The following is a 16904-nucleotide window of genomic DNA, read 5'->3' as shown; positions in this document are numbered from 1 at the left end:
AGGACTACTCAGCTCCAGACCTTATTACAGCCTTGGTCCAAACAAGGACAAAAGTTCTGAATTCCAGAGGTGAGGTGAGGTGAGGCAGCATTTGACCAAGTGTGGCATAAGGAGTCCTAGTAAAATTGAAGTCAAAGGAAATCAGAAGGGAAAACTCTCCACTGGCTGGATTCATACCTAGCACAAAAGCAGATGGTTGTGGTTGTTGGAGGCCAATCATCTCAGCCCCAGGACATCGCTGCTGGTGTTCCTCAGAGCAGTATCCTGGGCCCAACCATCTTCAGCTGTTTCATCAATGACCTTCCTTCTATCATAAGATCAGAAGTGGGGATTTTCGCTGATGATTGCCATTTGTAACTCCTCAGTTGTCCATGCCCGAATGCAACAAGACCTGGATGACATTCAGGCTTGGGCTGATAAGTGACATGTAACTTTTGTGCCATTTAAGTGCCAAGTAATGACTATCTCCAACAAGCCAGAGTCTAACCACCGCCCCTTGACATTCAACGACATGACCGTTACCGAATTCCCCACCATCAACATCCTGGGGATCACCACTGTCTATAAACCTAACTGGACCAACCACGTAAATACTATGGCTAGATATTCTGCAGTGAGTGTCTCACCTCCTGACTTCCGAAAGCATTTCCACCATCTACAAGGCACAAGTAAGGATTGTGATGGAATACTCTCCACTTGCCTGGGTGAGTGCAGCTCCTACAAGAAGCTTGACACCATCCAGGACAAAGCAGCCCACTTGATTAATATCCCATCCACCAGCTTAAACATTAATTCCATCCACCAAATGTACACCGTGGCTGCCATATGTACCATCTACAAGATGCACGGCTTTTTCAACATCACCTCCGAAACCCACAACCTCTACCATCTAGAAGGAGAAGAGCAGCAGGCGCAAAGGAACACCATCACCTGCAAGATCCCCTCCCAGTTACACATCATCATGACTTGGAAATATATCGCCATTCTTTCATCGCCGCTGGGACAAACTCCTGAAGCTCCCTCCCAACAGTACTGTGGGAGTACCTTCACCACAAGGACTGCAGCAGTTCAAGAAGGCGGCTCACCACCACCTTCTCAAGGGCAATTAGGGATGGGCAATAAGCTGGCCTTGCCAGTGACACCCACATCCCAGGAATGAATAACAAATAAATTGATATCCTTACCTTAATTTTCTAACCAGCTTGTCACTGTATGCTTAGAATAAATGGATAGACAATGCACACACTCCATCTATCGGTACCTGAAAATCACATGGAGTTCTACAAATGAATTCTGCCGGAAAGAGGCAGACACTTTTGCCTCCCCTTTCTTCAATGAGTCAGAAATGGCAGCGGGCCAATTTGGAGTGGGTACTGGACAATAAATTCAGCTTTCAATTTTCAGAGAGCTGCCATCCCATTTCTGACCAGCGAAGGGCAAGGAATTTCATTCCACTGTGTGGCTTTACAAGGCAGATCGATAGATAGGGAATGGTTGAGGCAAAGATGAGCATTATTTCCTTATATAATGGGGTAGTTTTATGGACCAGCAGCAACTTAGATATTTGATCTGTAAACATATTTCTCCAAATTTGACCATCTGCTTCAATACTAAAGATGGTGTAAAATGATGGAATAATATGAAAGTGGAATTAAATGCAGCGTACATTTGAATTAATGGTTCAATATACCAAAACAGTTCATCATTCAATATTACTTCTACAATGCAGACTGCCATTTGTGCTAGAAAAGTGTTCCCAAAAGATTACTTTATTGTAATTTTTATTGCAGTTTTCCAACATAAAATTCAAGCATTATAATGCACTGTAATTCATGGAATGATACAATTCAATGCAGCGCCGTGGAACGGTGCCTCACGGAGTTTTCACAAGCTGATCAAGGGCTTCGATTGTAAAGGTGTTCAGAGGAAGAAATATAGAGCCTGGAAGCAGAAAACTTTGACAAGTTAAAAGTTAGCCTAAGAGTCCAAAAGAATATTTCACTCAGAATTTTGAGAAGTTAATAAAACCAATATTGGCAATACTTTAGCATATAACATCATTTCAGTATGGTTTACAAAAATATATTTTGTCCATTGACATACAATTTTAAGATTGACCATCAATTCAAAATAAACCTTTTTTTTAATCTGCTTATATTGCATTACACATTTGCTTGCTTAAAACAGGAAGGGACAGAGTGTATAACCATAAAGGTGAATCAGAAAGTGGGGTCAAAGCAGGAAAAATGGTAAAAAAAACATATTTAAAAGCTCTTTATCTGAATGCACTAGCATTCGGAACAAAATAGATGCGTTGACGGTATAAATAGATACAAATGGGTGTGATCTGATACCCAATACAGAGACGTGGTTGCAAGGTGACCAGGACTGTGAACTAAATATTCGGGGATATTTGACAATTCGGAAGGACAGACAGAAAGGAAAAGGAGGTAGAGTAGCGCTGTTAATAAAGAACGGGATCAGTGCATTAGTGAGAAATGATATTGGTTCAGAGGGTCAAGATGTTGAATCAGTTTGGGTAGAGAAAAGGAATAATAAGGGGAAAAAGTTGCTGGTGGGCATAGTCTATAGGCCTGCTAACAGTAGCTACAATGTTGGACTGAGTTTAAATCAAGAAATAATGGAGGCTTGCAGTAAAGGAACGGCAATAATCATAAGCGATTTTAACCTTCATATTGATTAGACAAAGTAAATTGGCCAGGACAGCCTTGAGGAAGAGTTCATAGAGTGTATCTGGGATAGATTCCTTGAACAGTACATTGCAGAACCAATCAGGGAGCAGGCTATCTTAGATTTAGTATTGTGTAATGAGACAGGATTAATAAATGATCTCGTAGTAAAGGATCCTTGAGGAATGAGTGACGATAACATGGTGAATTTCAAATTCAGCTGGAGGGTGAGAAAGTTGGTTCTCAAACCAGGATCCTAAGCTTAAATAAAGGAGACTACAAAGATATGAGGGCAGAGTTGGTTAAAGTGGACTGGGAAAATAGATTAAAGTAAGGGACGGTTGATGAGCAGTGGCAGACATTTAAGGAGATATTTCATAACTCGCAACAAAAATACATCCCAATGAGAAGGAAAGATTGTAAGAGAAGGGATAAGCATCAGTGGCTAACTAAGATAATAAGGGATGATATCAAATTGAAAACAAGGGCATACAATGTGGCCACAACTAGTGGGAGGCCAGAGGATTGGAAAACTTTTAAAAGCCAGCAAAGAATGACTAAAAAAATGATAAAGAGAGGGAAGATAGATTATGAGAGTAAACTAGCACGAAATATAAAAACAGATAGTAAGAGTTTCTACAGGTACATAAAAAGGAAAAGAGTAGCTAAAGTAAATGTTGGTCCCCTTTTGGATGAGACTGGAGAATTAATAATGGAGAATAGGGAAATGGCAGAGACGTTGAACAAATATTTTGTATCGGTCTTCTCGGTAGAAGACACTAAAAACATCCCAATAGTGGATAATCAAGAGGCTGTAGGGAGGGAAGAACTTAATACAATCACTATCACTATGAAGTAAAGGTGGATAAGTCCCCTGGGCCTGATGTCTTATATTCTAGGGTTTTAAAAGAAGTGGCTGCAGAGATAGTGGATGCATTGGTTATTATCTATCAAAATTCCCTGGATTCTGGGGCGGTCCCAGCGGATTGGAAAACCGCAAATGTAATGCCCCTATTTAAAAAAGGAGGCAGACAAAAAGCAGGAAACTATGGAATAGTTAGACTAGTTAGCCTAACATCTGTCATTGGGAAAATGCTGGAGTCCATTATTAAGGAAGCAGTAGTGGGACATTTGAAAAAGCATAATTCAATCAAGCAGAGTCAGCATGGTATTATGAAAAGAAAATCATGTTTGACAAGTTTGCTGGAGTTCTTGAGGATGTAACGAGCAAGGTGGATATGAGGGAACCAGTGGAATAGACAGGTTCTTAAATGATAAGGGAATAAGGGGCTATGGAGAGCGGGCAGGGAAGTGGAGTCCATGATTGGATCAGCCATGATCGTATTAAATGGCAGAGCAGGTTCAAGGGGCCATATGGCCTACTCCTGCTCCTATTTCTTATGTTCTTATGTTATGTTCTTATGTATTTGGATTTCCAGAAGGCATTCGATAAGGTGCTACATAAAAGGTTACTGCACAAGATAAAAGTGCACGGGTTGGGGGGGTAATACTAACTTTTTGGATGGATAGGGGATTGGCTAACTAACAGAAAGCAGATAGTCGGGATAAATGGATAATTTTCTGGTTGGCAAACAGTGACTCGTGGGGTGCCACAGGGATCGGTGCTGGGTCCTCAACTATTTACAATCTATATTAATGACTTGGATGAAGGGACCGAGTATAATGTAGCCAAGTTTGTTGATGATACAAAGATGGGTGGGAAAACAAATTGTGAGGAGGACACAACAAATCTACAAAGGGATATAGACAGGCTGTGATGGGCAAATATTTGTCAGATGGAGTATAATGTGGGAAAATGTGAGGTTATCCACTTTGGCAGAAAAAATAGAAAAGCAAATTACAATTTAAATGGAGAAAAATTGCGAAGTGTTGCAGTACAGAGGGACCTGGGGTCCTTGTGCATGAAACACAAAAAGTTAGTATGCAGGTACAGCAAATAATCAAGAAGGCAAATAGAATGTTGGCCTTAATTGGAAGGGGGATAGAGTATAAAAGCAGAGAAGTCCTGCTACAACTGTACAAGGTATTGGTGAGGCCACACCTCGAGTACTGCATACAGTTTTGGTCTCTGTATTTAAGCAAGGATATACTTGCATTGGAGGCTGTTGATTCTGGAGATGAGTGAGTTGACTTATGAAGATAGATCAAGTAGTTTCGGCATATACACATTGGAGTTCTGAAGAATGAGAGGTGATCTTATCGAAACATATAAGATAATGAGTGGGCTCAACAAGGTGGAGAGATATTTCCACTCATAGGCAAAACTAAAACTAGGGGACATAGTCTCAGAATAAGGGGCCGCCCATTTAACACTGAGATGAGGAGGAATTTCTCCTCTCAGAGTGTTGTAAATCTATGGAATTTTCTGTCCCAAAGAGCTGTAGAGGCTGGGTCATTGAACAGATTTTTGAGCGAAAAGGGAGTAAAGCGTTATGCAGAGTGGACAGGGAAGTGGAACTGAGTCCATGATCAGATCAGCCATGATCTTATTGAATGGCGGAGCAGGCGCGATGGGCCAAATAGGCTAATCCTGCCCCTATTTCTTATGTTCTTATGGTCTTATGTGGAAACTATTTTTCAGACCCTAAGAGATTGATAAATCCTATACTTCCAAGTCATCAAACAGAACATTTTTAAGTAATATCAATTTTTTATCATATCAGGAAAATAGTTTCAGTAGAAAGCATCATTTGTACTTTTTTCATGTATTTCACTTCAGTTTGAAGTCCCAGTGCTCATTAAAGATAGAAAAGGCCTAGGATATTATTATCATCATCATCGTAGGGGGTCCCTCGAAACAAAGGTGACTTGCTTCCACGCCGAAAAAAAAAGGACGAGTTCAATGAAGAACCAGAACTACATCCTGAAGAGTGGAAGATGCCTGTGTGTGCATTTTTTTAACGTGGGGTGACCGTTGCACACCAGCCACCACACGGGCTTGACAGAGCTAGGTCTTGGTCCAGTGGCAAGGATTACCCAGGAGCTGATATTATTAAACCCTGACTAAACAGCATTTCCAGAAATGGAACGTTGTATGAGAATACTAACATCAGCAGTCCCAGAATTAGACCTCCAGTCCTTTTCATTACCCCAGTCACTGTTTCCCTCGCTGTCACACCGAGGATTTAGCTATAATGTCTAGTCACCTGTCAATGATCGTACAGTGTGCTGCAAGATTAGCAAACGGCAGTATTACCCAGAATATATAGGGCTAGAAATTGATCAGCCTACCGCCGCGTTTCTGGGGCGGTATTTCCTTGTTTTAGGCGGTCTTTCATCCTTTGGGAATTTCATCAGGGGCTCACGGCAGTGGTTTTGAAATACCGCTGGGGAGGAGACTGCCGGCGTGCAATGCTGGGAAAACTGTTCCTGCCCGAGTTTGGTGGGAGTGGTGATCCGTACTTCTGCAAAAAAAAAACGCCCAGTCGGAGCAGCCATTCGATGGACAGTAGGTATGAAACCCTGCAAAAAAAGGCAGTGGCTGCCTTTGATCAATTTCTAGCCCCTAGAATGTTAATTATCAACATCCTTTTTGCCACATGTTAGTCTGACTAAATCCAGAAGAATGATCAGCAGTTCAACTATTTTTGGCCATTAAGAGTAGAAAGAAAAGCTATCATCCACCGATAAAACCTTGAGATGTACAGCTCTTTGACTCAATATGAGTCCAGCCGGGATCACCAAAACCAGTAATTATCTTTAAATATTTCAGTAGGAACTGGTAAGAATTAAAAAGGAAACATGTGACTTGACAATGTCCTTACAAGTTAACGATGCAGGGTATTACCTTGCTGATAGTATTTCATTGAGTATTATATTTAACAGTACTGTTACATTAAAAAGCAAAGTCAAGCCAAAAAGTTGCTCATGATCCAGCCTAAATTGCTTTATTCAACATCATTTTATTTCACACTGCGCTTGGATAGAAGGATATCCCATTCAAATGCCAATGACATGCAATTTACTGGTGTACATGAGTATGTTTAATCTCTGATAGTCATGGATTATATTTTCTGGTAGTGAACAAGTACATCTCCATTGCTGTCATCTTGTGGATTTAAGGAAATGTTCTAAACATAACTCTATTCATTTAACTGAATGAAGCATTCTCATGCAGCCTTCAAATGTGTATTCTTTACTTGTGAAAACATTTATTTTGAAGTGTTCATTTATGACATAGCACAATGTTACAACATATCACAGAATAAAGCCACCAAATGAAATACATCTGCTCATTTTGGTAGTCATAAAACGAGCTAATCTAATAATCTGTCAGGAAGGACAGTCAGGAGAAGTGAAGCACTGTCTGCATGAACTGAGCAGGGCAAATCAACCGACAGTCCTCTCATCAATCTTTGGTGTCTGGTATGTAGAACTTTGTGTTTGACAGAATTATCAGAGTCCTTTAGGGATGTAATGAGTAGGGTGGGCAAAGGGGAACCAGTAAATGTACTGTATTTGGATTTCCAAAAGGCATTCAATAAGGTGCCACATAAAAGGTTACTGCACAAGATAAGAGCTCATGGTGTTAGGGTAATATATTAGCATGTATAGAGGATTGGCTAATTAACAGAAAACAGAGAGTCGAGATAAATGGGTCATTTTCAGGTTGGCAAACTGTAATTAGTGAGGTGCCACAGGGATCAGTGCTGGGGCTGCAATTATTTATAATCTATATTAATGACTTGGATGAAGGAACCAGGTGTATTGTATCCAAATTTGCTGCCGATACAAAGATAGGTGGGAAAACAAGTTGCGTGAAAGGGAGCGATAATGGGGTGCAATGAGGTTATCACCCAGGGGAAGGGATCGATTGCACCACCGGAGAAATTGACCCAGAGGTTTGGGGGGGGCATTGTGTCACTCGTGCCGCATTCCAAGTTTTGTGCCCAGGGCTGGCGCATGCACAACGATAATGTCATCGCTGTACGCATCAACCCTTCACCGCCTCGCACCAACCCCTTTGCACCTCGTTGGGGAAATTTCCCCCTGAGCCGTGAGGATGGCACCGGCCGATTTCACCACTATATTTTGCTGTTGGCCGACTCTTCTGTCGGACTAATAATGGCGGCCATCGCCTCGACCAGGCCGCCAACCTGCAGACTGGCACTCCATTATGGGTGCCGGACTGTTGGACCAGTGGAGGGCAGCTGCCAAAGAGACTGCAGAGTGCACAGCAGCTCTCCCCTTTAATTAAAGGGGAGGGACATTCTTGAGTGTCAGCGCCATAGCGCTAATATTGCTGGCGGGGCACTGGGCTCCGTAGTGCTACACTACCGTCCCGGGAGCATGCCTCCACAGATGCGGAGTGCCTCCGATTGCGCTCTGCCTCCGTTGAGGGGCAGAAGGGCAGAATTTCACACCGGGGGTTGAACTTCCAGGCCGGACGATAAATGTCGATAAATACCAAATTTTTGGAATTCTCTAACCCAGGGAGCTGTGGAGGCTGAGGCATTGAATATATTCAAGGCTGAGATAGACAGAGACTTGAACTATAGGGGAGTCTAGGGTTATGGGGAACAAGCAGGAAAGTGGAGTTGCAATCAAGATCAGAACAGCCATGAACTTATTGAATGGCGGAGCAGGCTCGAAGAGCCGTACGGCCTAATCCTGCTCTTATTCCTTATGTTCGTTTTTTCTGATCCTTAGAAGTGAATATATAGCTATCTCATATAAATTAAAAGCTTCACACATGCAGTTGGGTCTTTTGTTGGCTGCCTGCATTATATTCTACACACAACTTGATGACTTGAGGACATTTCCATGCAAAGGTTCAGGTAGAATTGTCTATTTTGAAATCCATCTCAAAAGTTTGATGGGGCGGGGGAGAGTTTTGATGGGGGGGGGGCAGAGTTTTGATCCGGGGGGGCAGGAAGTTTTGATCCCAGGGGGAGTTTTGATCCCGGAGGGGGAGTTTTGATCTGGGAGGAGGAGTTTTGATCCCGGGGGGGAGTTTTGATCTGGGGGGGAGGGGGGTTTAATAACTGTGTTGCCAATAATTCTAATGAGCTTACTCAAGACTTTCCTTAACCCTGTTGATGAAAATACTTTCCTACACAAGAACATAAGAATTGCGAGCAGGAAGTATTTCTATTTTTTATTTGGATATTTTGAAAAAATTATGCAAATATGTTTTGTCTCTTTACTTCTTTTATTTTTGTAGTTTAAGCTTCCATGAATGCTTCTGTTGTATAGTAAATTAATTTTGCGAAGTTTGTCATATGATGTCCTGTATAGCTGTTTGATCCTATTCACATTATTTAGTCAAGTCATTAAGTACCTACCTGCGCTGATTTCTTAACTTTCTGCAAGGGTTTTCTGTGCGGCCACAAGTGGCCACATACACTGGCCTAAGTTAGTTTGGAGCAACTATTAGCTGTCCAAAGTGGCTTCAATAGCCAAAAAGGGCGTGCATGGCTGGTAACGCCCCCTTTTGAACAAAACTAAACTAAACTAAAAAAAATCCTAACTATCTCACTTATACTGGCACAAATTGAATTTGCAAAATTGTGATTTTTAAGATACTCCAGAAAAATCAAGTTGCTCCAAAAAAAGTGGAGCAACTCCTGGGCAATTTTGGGCCCTTTATGTCCACCTGAAAATGCAAATAGAGCTTCAGTTTAACATCTCATCCGAAAGACAGCACCTCCGACAATGCAGTATTCCCTTAGTGCTATATTGACCTGTCAGCCTAGATTAAAGGGGTAGATTTTAACTTTCACAATTGAGTTGATAACCGGCAGTTACATATCAGGCACCTATTATACATGCTATTTCAGCGGTGAAAATTAAGATTTATCCCTTGGACTCCAGTCCTGCAAAGGGGCTTGAATCCACAACCTCCTTATTGAGAGGCGAGACTTAAACTATGACAACAAAAGAAATACATTTTTAGAACTACCTTACTCATCATACAGGAGATAATAAACCTTTTAATACATGGACTTTCAATTTTCAAAAAGAACTCAAAATATAGCCAAAATATTTGAAAAATACATTTAAATTTTAAAGAAGAAACACATTCGCTATTAAAAAGTACAACACAATTTTAGTAATTTTTTTCATGTCCCCTCTCTCCCCAAACAAGTAATCAAGAAGTAATTATTTTTAAAACATTTTTGGGGCACACTTCTTCATTTGACCCTCAAGTTGGGTCTTAAAGCTTAAGAACTGTTACTAAATTTGCATTGAAATGAAAATAAAAATTGAGAGAAATGTAAAACTGGCAGCTGATTCGTTATCATCCATTTTACACTGTCACATAAAGTCAAAATTACCCCTGTAATGTGTTAATACTCAAATTACCTGGATCAGCTTATTTGCATCTTTATTCACAAATCCAGGTGCAGACTGGGATAAGCGGGGGGAGCACACTAGTGGTAGGAAAGGAAATTTATGTATCATGAAACTAAAAGGGATGGGGACAATTAATGGAGGAATTTTTTTTAAGCTTTTACAAAGTCTCAAAATGTATCTCACCCATTACCTGTTTTTATCATGGCTGAAGGGTCAAATGACAGACAGAAATTAAGGTGGCTTGAGACCGCAGCTGACTAGTCCCACCCTATGGTGCAAGTTAGGAACTGGTGTACATACAACAAATGATTCTGGCTCGTCTGACCCAGGCCCTGTGAAGACACTTCTCCACAGTCATTGTCAGGTCGGTGTGACAGTGCCTCCAGATACGATTGGTGACACCCAGGCAGCGACGACCAGTCAGGCTTCACTGGTTGTTGATCCCCCTGGCATACCTTTCGTCATGTTGCAACATGTAAAGCTTGGCATGCTGTTATTGGGGTGCTTCTGTATGACATTCAGCATAAGAATTAGCTAGGGCTTCATATTGTGCCATCATGCTTGCTGATACAACCTACAGTGAGAGTTTGAGATACCGCCTGCATGAATCATCTGCCAAAGTGTAGTCTGGTCACCTTTGACTGCAGATGCAGGTGTAGAGGTACCAGCAAGTACACACAGAGCAACTCTCATACATTTGGGGGTGAAATTGGGTTCCTTTGCACCTCCTGTTAGCACCTCCAGTGGATGATAATGGGGCACAAATGGTTTCGCGACCGGGTGCGGCGCGATCAGTGGCTCCCACTAAATTTGGCGGGAATTTTGCGGCGGCGGTAAGATGTTGCGCCCCGATCTCCTGCGCCCAGAGATTGTGACATCATTGCCATGCGCAGCGCCCCAGTAGCAACCCGGATGCTAACTTCCCTGTCGTCCCCCTGCTGGTGTGCCTGCCATTAACAACAACTGGTAGAGGAAGCAGCTTTCAGTCGGATGTCGGCTGGCGGAGTGCTATTTAAAGACGTCAACATCCAATTTAGCTTTAGTCAGCCAACAATGCTTCCTTGTTAGTTTCACATAAACAAAGAGGCCTTTTGACCGATTTGTGCGTCTTGTAGTTTAACGAGTGTTTTGGCTCATAAAGATTCCTGAGTTTCATTGAGGGAAGATTTGAAAGTCCAACATTTAGATCCTTTCTTGGGGGCTGTGCTGGCACTGGACCTCACCTTCCAGTGTCAATGTCGGAGGTAACTGAGGCACAGAGAAACAGTCCCCTTTCCTTCCCAGCACCTGACAGTGGGGGGTTCCCATTGGAAAACCCATTGATGGCAACACTTGTGCTATGGGGAGGACAACATCAATTGGCAGAAAGGCCCATGAGAACTTATATGACATGAGAGAAAAATAAAAACAAATTAAGAAAAATGGGTCAGAAATGGCCTCCAAAGCAGCAAAAGGAAGTTTACTTTTGCCCCTCTAAATTTACTGACTTTCACTGCCCATCGCTTGGCAACCCTAGCTGCCTGGTTACAATGAGTGTTGTTTATAAAGGCTTTAGAAATGGCGTAAAGTACAGAAAAAAAATGCAAAAGTCTTCAGAACAGTCTTCCACATCATTTAAATATTATAATGAAGCTCTCAACTATTTCAAGTGCGAGTTTCTACTGCTTGCCCTTCACCCAGCTGGAAAAGCACATCATCCTTTACTGGACTGAAGACCTGGCATATGACTCTCTCTCCTTTTCCCCTCATCCAAATGCCCCAGAAACAAAGGCTAATGAGGTGTTCCGGTGGAAAAATTGCGCCTCCATTTCAAAACATAATGCAATCAGCTTTTTATTTTTTATTTATGTTTCATTTCCTCCTTTGATAATTTTACTCTCTGATATTATTCTTTTTCTCAATGCCCCCCTCCTAACTTTTTCAATTATGCATACCCTCTCTTTTCTTTTATAAACCGCCTGCTATATTTCTCTCACTCTTTCTTTATCTACTTGTTCTTACAAGCCAGCTTGAAAAAGAAGTAATTATCAGCAAGTCCACAATGAGCGTAGGCATTCCCATTCAGGATGTTCTATACATGATATATTGATCAATCTTCAATGACTAATAGCGTTATAATGAAAAGAGGCTGTAGAAGTTAATGTAACTGCACATACAAACCACAAATGAAGCACTCAATGGCACAAGAGGTCTGCTCCTGTGAATTTTAATTACTCCCTTCAACAATAAAAGTCTGGAATGTTTAGGTTCATTCAGTAGTATTGGAGAGGCTCCGTGCCAGAAACAACAATACACTTTAGAAACTTAAATTCCAATTTGTGAGTTAATACTTCAGATGCTGGGTAGACTTGGCAGCACCTTTAATACATAGAGAAACAACGTGCCCGAGTTATAGGCTGTGGATAAAATTATTGTACATGAGAAAAATCATTCATTTACATACAAGGCAATCTTTAACTAGCATTCAGAATATAGATACAGGTAACAGCATCAGCATTTACCCTTTTCAACCTTACATGTTGAACAATATTAACCTGGATTCTGAGGAGTGTTGGTGTTATTATTTTTAATTATACTGTATATCAGTGCACATTCAAAACAAATTGATAGAATAATACAGATTTAATTGTATCAATTAGCAAGCAAGAATTTTTTTGTCAATATTTAACAACACAAAACATCATGGTTGGTCATTTTGCTGGGCGTTGTTCCAATTTACATAGGATTACATAGGATTATGACACAGAAACAGGCCATTTGGCACAACCAGTCCATGCTGGCATTTATGCTCCACTCACGCCTCCTCCCGTTTTTCCTCATCTAAATCTGTCAGCATAACCTTCTATTCCCTTCTCCCTCATATGCTTGTCCGGCCTCCCCTTAAATGCATCTATACTATTCATTTCAACCATTCCCTGTGGTAGTGAGTTCCACATTCTCATCACACATTGGGTAAAGAATTTTCTTCTGAATTCCCTATTGGATTTCATGGTGGCTATCTTATATTGATGGCCTCTACTTATGCTCTTCCCCATAAGTGGAAACATTCTCTCTGTATCCCCTCTATCAAAACCTTTCATAATTTTAAAGACCTCTATTAGGTCACCTTCAGCCTTCTTTTCTCAAGAGAAAAGAGACCCAGCGTGTTCATTCTTTCCTTTTATGTATACTCTTGCATTTCTGGTATCATCCTTGTAAATCTTCTCTGCATGCTCTCCAGTGCTTTTAAATCTTTTTTATAATATGGCGACCAGAACTGTACGCACTAAATTGGTCTTTTGGTGATAGCGGTTTTTTTGGACATTTTTTGCCAAAAATACAGCTAATCACTCTGCTATTTTTTAGAGGCCTAAAATTGGCTAAAAAAATCACTGTTGCACAAGGATTCGCACAAGGAAACCGCGGTCCTCGCCAACTTTAATCCGAGGCCGATTACCGCTAAAAGACAGGCCCTGGGAGAGGGAAAAACACAAAAAGAAATTACAAAAAACAAAAAATAAAAAAAATTACAAAACATTCACAAGACACTTATCTAGCGAATCGCTGAAAAAGAATTTAAAAATAAAAACTATAACTTACCTTTTTTGCAGGTCTTCATACTTACTGCTGTTTCTGGGGCTGCAACGCAGGCTTTTCTCGGGCGTTTTTTTTCACCCAGAATACGGGTGCGTCAAACGGCCAATTTAAAGCGATAGCGCTTTTTTTTGTCTTGCACACCAGTGGTCCGCTTTTCAAGGGTATTTCTAAACTGCCAGCGCAAGACTTTGGCCAATTTAGCTGATCACCTTTTAAACATCAAAAACGGTGAAATATCGCCGAAAAAGTGGGCGCAAGGCTGGCCAGTTTCCAGCCCATAGTGTGGTCTAACCAAGGTTTAACATATCTTCCCTACATTTCAATTCTATACCTCTAGAAATAAACCCCAGTGCTTGGTTTGCTTTTTTTATGGCCTTGCTAACATGTGTCACAACTTTTAGCAATTTGCGTATTTGTACTCCACGATCCCTTTGTTCCTCTATCCCACCTAGCTCGCACCCTCCAAGTAATAAGTGACCTCCCTATTCTTCCTGTAAAAATATAATACCTCACATTTATCTATGTTGAACTTCATTTGCCAATTATATGCCCATTCTGCAAGTTTATTAATGTCCTCCTGTAATTTGTTGCAGTCCTCCTCAGGATTGAAAATCCACAAATTTAGAAATTGTGTTTTTGATTTCAAAGTCTAAATCGTTAATTTAAATTGTGAACAACAGTGGTTCCAGCACTGATCCTTATGGAACACCACTACCCACCTTCTACCACTGCTACCTTGTATCCCTACTCTCTGCTTTCCATCTTGAAGCCAGCTAGCTATCCGTTCTGCTACTTGTCCCCTGATTCTGCATTCTCTGACCTTGTTCATTAGTCTATTATGTGATACCTTATCGAAGGCCTTTTGAAAATCTCGATAAATTACATCTTCTGCATTACCACTGTCTGCTCTCTCTGTTACCTTTTCAAAAAATTCAATTAGGTTAGCCAAGCAAGACTTTCCCTTTTGAAATCCATGCTGACTATTCATTATTATATTTTTGGTTTCTAGGAGGCCAAAATTGCTGGAAGTGCCGCCACAGTCGCTGAGGTTCCGTCGGAAATATATTTCTTTTGTTGAAATTCCTCTGGTACCAGCTATTTGCTGCCGACTTGCCACCTGGTGGGAGGTTCCGCTGGAGCGACACGCTGCTGCCCACCCATGCCGGAGGCGGGAAATCCGGCATTTTCCTCAGGCACGATCCATTAAGATCGCCCTGCCGCCCGCCAAAAGGACCGCCGGCAAAAAGCTGGTCTGAGCTGGCTATGAGTCAGGTGGCAGGGAGAAACACTAAGACTGCTGCAGCGCTCCACATCCCAGGTATCATGCAGATGCTGGAGAATTATAAGTGGCTCTGAAATCTTGATGGGATGGATCTTAACCCGCATACAGACAGTTGAGAATTGTAAATCCATATGACTCCGTTGAAGGAAAGGTATGTTAGGGGAAGTGGCAATAAGTATCGAGAGATGTTAAAGGCTCAATGGAGATGCCCTACAAGAGTTTTGACACCATTTCAGGTGGACCACATTTAGTGATAGATTGTGCAGACGGTATAAGCTTATGTCAGAATGAATAAGCAACAGTTAGAAGATGTAAAGCTATGGCAGCACACTGAAAGTGATCATGAGAACAGCGTGACATGAGGTATAGAAGACAGAAAAATAAATATAATGGATTGCAATGTCACTGATGACCATGTTATCTCAGGGGTGACACTCCATGATGTATGTCGTAATAAAAAGTGGGTAGAAGTGCAAGCCTTAATGTATGTCCTGCAAGTAGTTCAACTGACTGGCATTGAATGGCAGCCTTCAAGCATTGGTAACTCTTACTTGTCGTTTTGCTATGGACTGATGATAGGACCCATTATACAGTGCAGGGAGGGAGAGCTGTGTTTTTCTCAGAAGGCACCACACATTATGTAAAAATGAGACACTGGCCAAGAGGGGGTGAACAATGTGACTGTATTGAAAATCCCAAAATACCAAAAGTGACATAACATAATAACATGAAGAATATTTGCACCAACAGCACCCACCCCTCTACCCACTACCACCACCTCTCTTCCCCCTCCTCGATGTGAGGCCCATGGTCCTCTTCTTCACCCCACCTTCAAAACGGCGTGCCATGCCCCTGCCTCTCAGCGCCTCTGTTTGAGTTGGTTGTGCAGGTGGGCAGCCGGATCTCTGCAGATGTATCCATCTTAGTGAGAAGGTAAGGGGCATGACTGAAGGCCCCAACATCTCTGGCTCCTTAGGATCCATCTGCCTTGAGGGTGGGCTCGGGACTTGCATGACCTGGCCAGAAGCCATTGCTTGCCTCATCGTCTCAGCAGAATGGCTGGTGCGCTTCAACGCACCAATGAGCCGCTCCACCCTGTCAGTATGCTGCCGAACAAAGGTCTCGATGGTGGCAGCTATCCCAGCCTTGGTCTGCAGCAGGTCGTGACCTAGCTCCACGCTCATCCTTGATAGCTGCACCATCTTGTGAATAGCTATGAGCCATCCTACATCCTCAGGTTGGGTGTTTGTGGGTTCACGTACCTTGGCTGATTTAGAGCCACGGCCTCTGGGCCTGCCAGCACATGTTCCTGGTTTGTCTGGTTCACAGCCCATGAATTTGGACCCCGACACTGAGGATCTCCGGACAGGTGGCATACATGTCAGGAGGCTGCTGTCCTCCTCTTCCAGCTCCTCTACCTCAAGCGGCTCGACCACAGGCCGTTCTCCCTCATCTCTTTCCTGTTCTTCCAGACTCTGGGTGGCGGTCGATATGTGTGATCTTGGGGGAGGGGGGTGGGTGGAGGAAAGAGCCACTGTCTTGGGCTGGTGACAACGTCGGGGTGGGAGAAGTTGGGGGCACACTCCTCCTTTGTCTTTGTGTGCCAGAGGTGGATGATGTGCATTGGTCGGTAATGTCCGAATTACCATCTGCAAGTAGAGGCCAACATTTCAGTCTATAAAGCGGGGGGTGGGATTGGTGATACGGACATTTGAGATGTCCCATCTCACATTGTGGCATCAAGGAGTTCCATCTCTACATGGGCACACCAATAATGGCCAACAAAATGTGTAAGAAATCCCATTTGCCTTAACATTGTACAAGCTTTCATGCCATCAGCATTACGCACTCTCTACCATGCTCTACCATGGGATCTGCATCACCCTTTGTGGTTGCATGGTGGTGGTCACACACCAATGCCAAGGCACACTCCTCCAGGCTGCTCAGGAGTTCCTTCAATCTCAAAAGCATCTATTACTAACAGTGGATCTGCAGGTTGAGGCATCTCCACCTCGGGTGTGGGCAACGGCAGAAGACTC

General features: G+C 42.4%; 1 long non-coding RNA gene across 1 annotated transcript in view; it reads right to left on the bottom strand.

The window, feature by feature from the left end:
• Positions 1-1876: 1876 nt before the first annotated feature.
• Positions 1877-16904, bottom strand: part of LOC139263843 (uncharacterized) — a 52000-nt gene continuing 36972 nt past the window's right edge. The window contains exon 3 of the long non-coding RNA XR_011593227.1: positions 1877-1941. This is a non-coding gene — a long non-coding RNA (uncharacterized lncRNA). The remainder of the gene's footprint in view (positions 1942-16904) is intronic.

Source organism: Pristiophorus japonicus, chromosome 5 (assembly GCF_044704955.1).
Source record: "Pristiophorus japonicus isolate sPriJap1 chromosome 5, sPriJap1.hap1, whole genome shotgun sequence".
Taxonomy (NCBI): domain Eukaryota; kingdom Metazoa; phylum Chordata; class Chondrichthyes; family Pristiophoridae; genus Pristiophorus; species Pristiophorus japonicus.
This window is presented reverse-complemented; position numbering and strand designations above follow the sequence as displayed.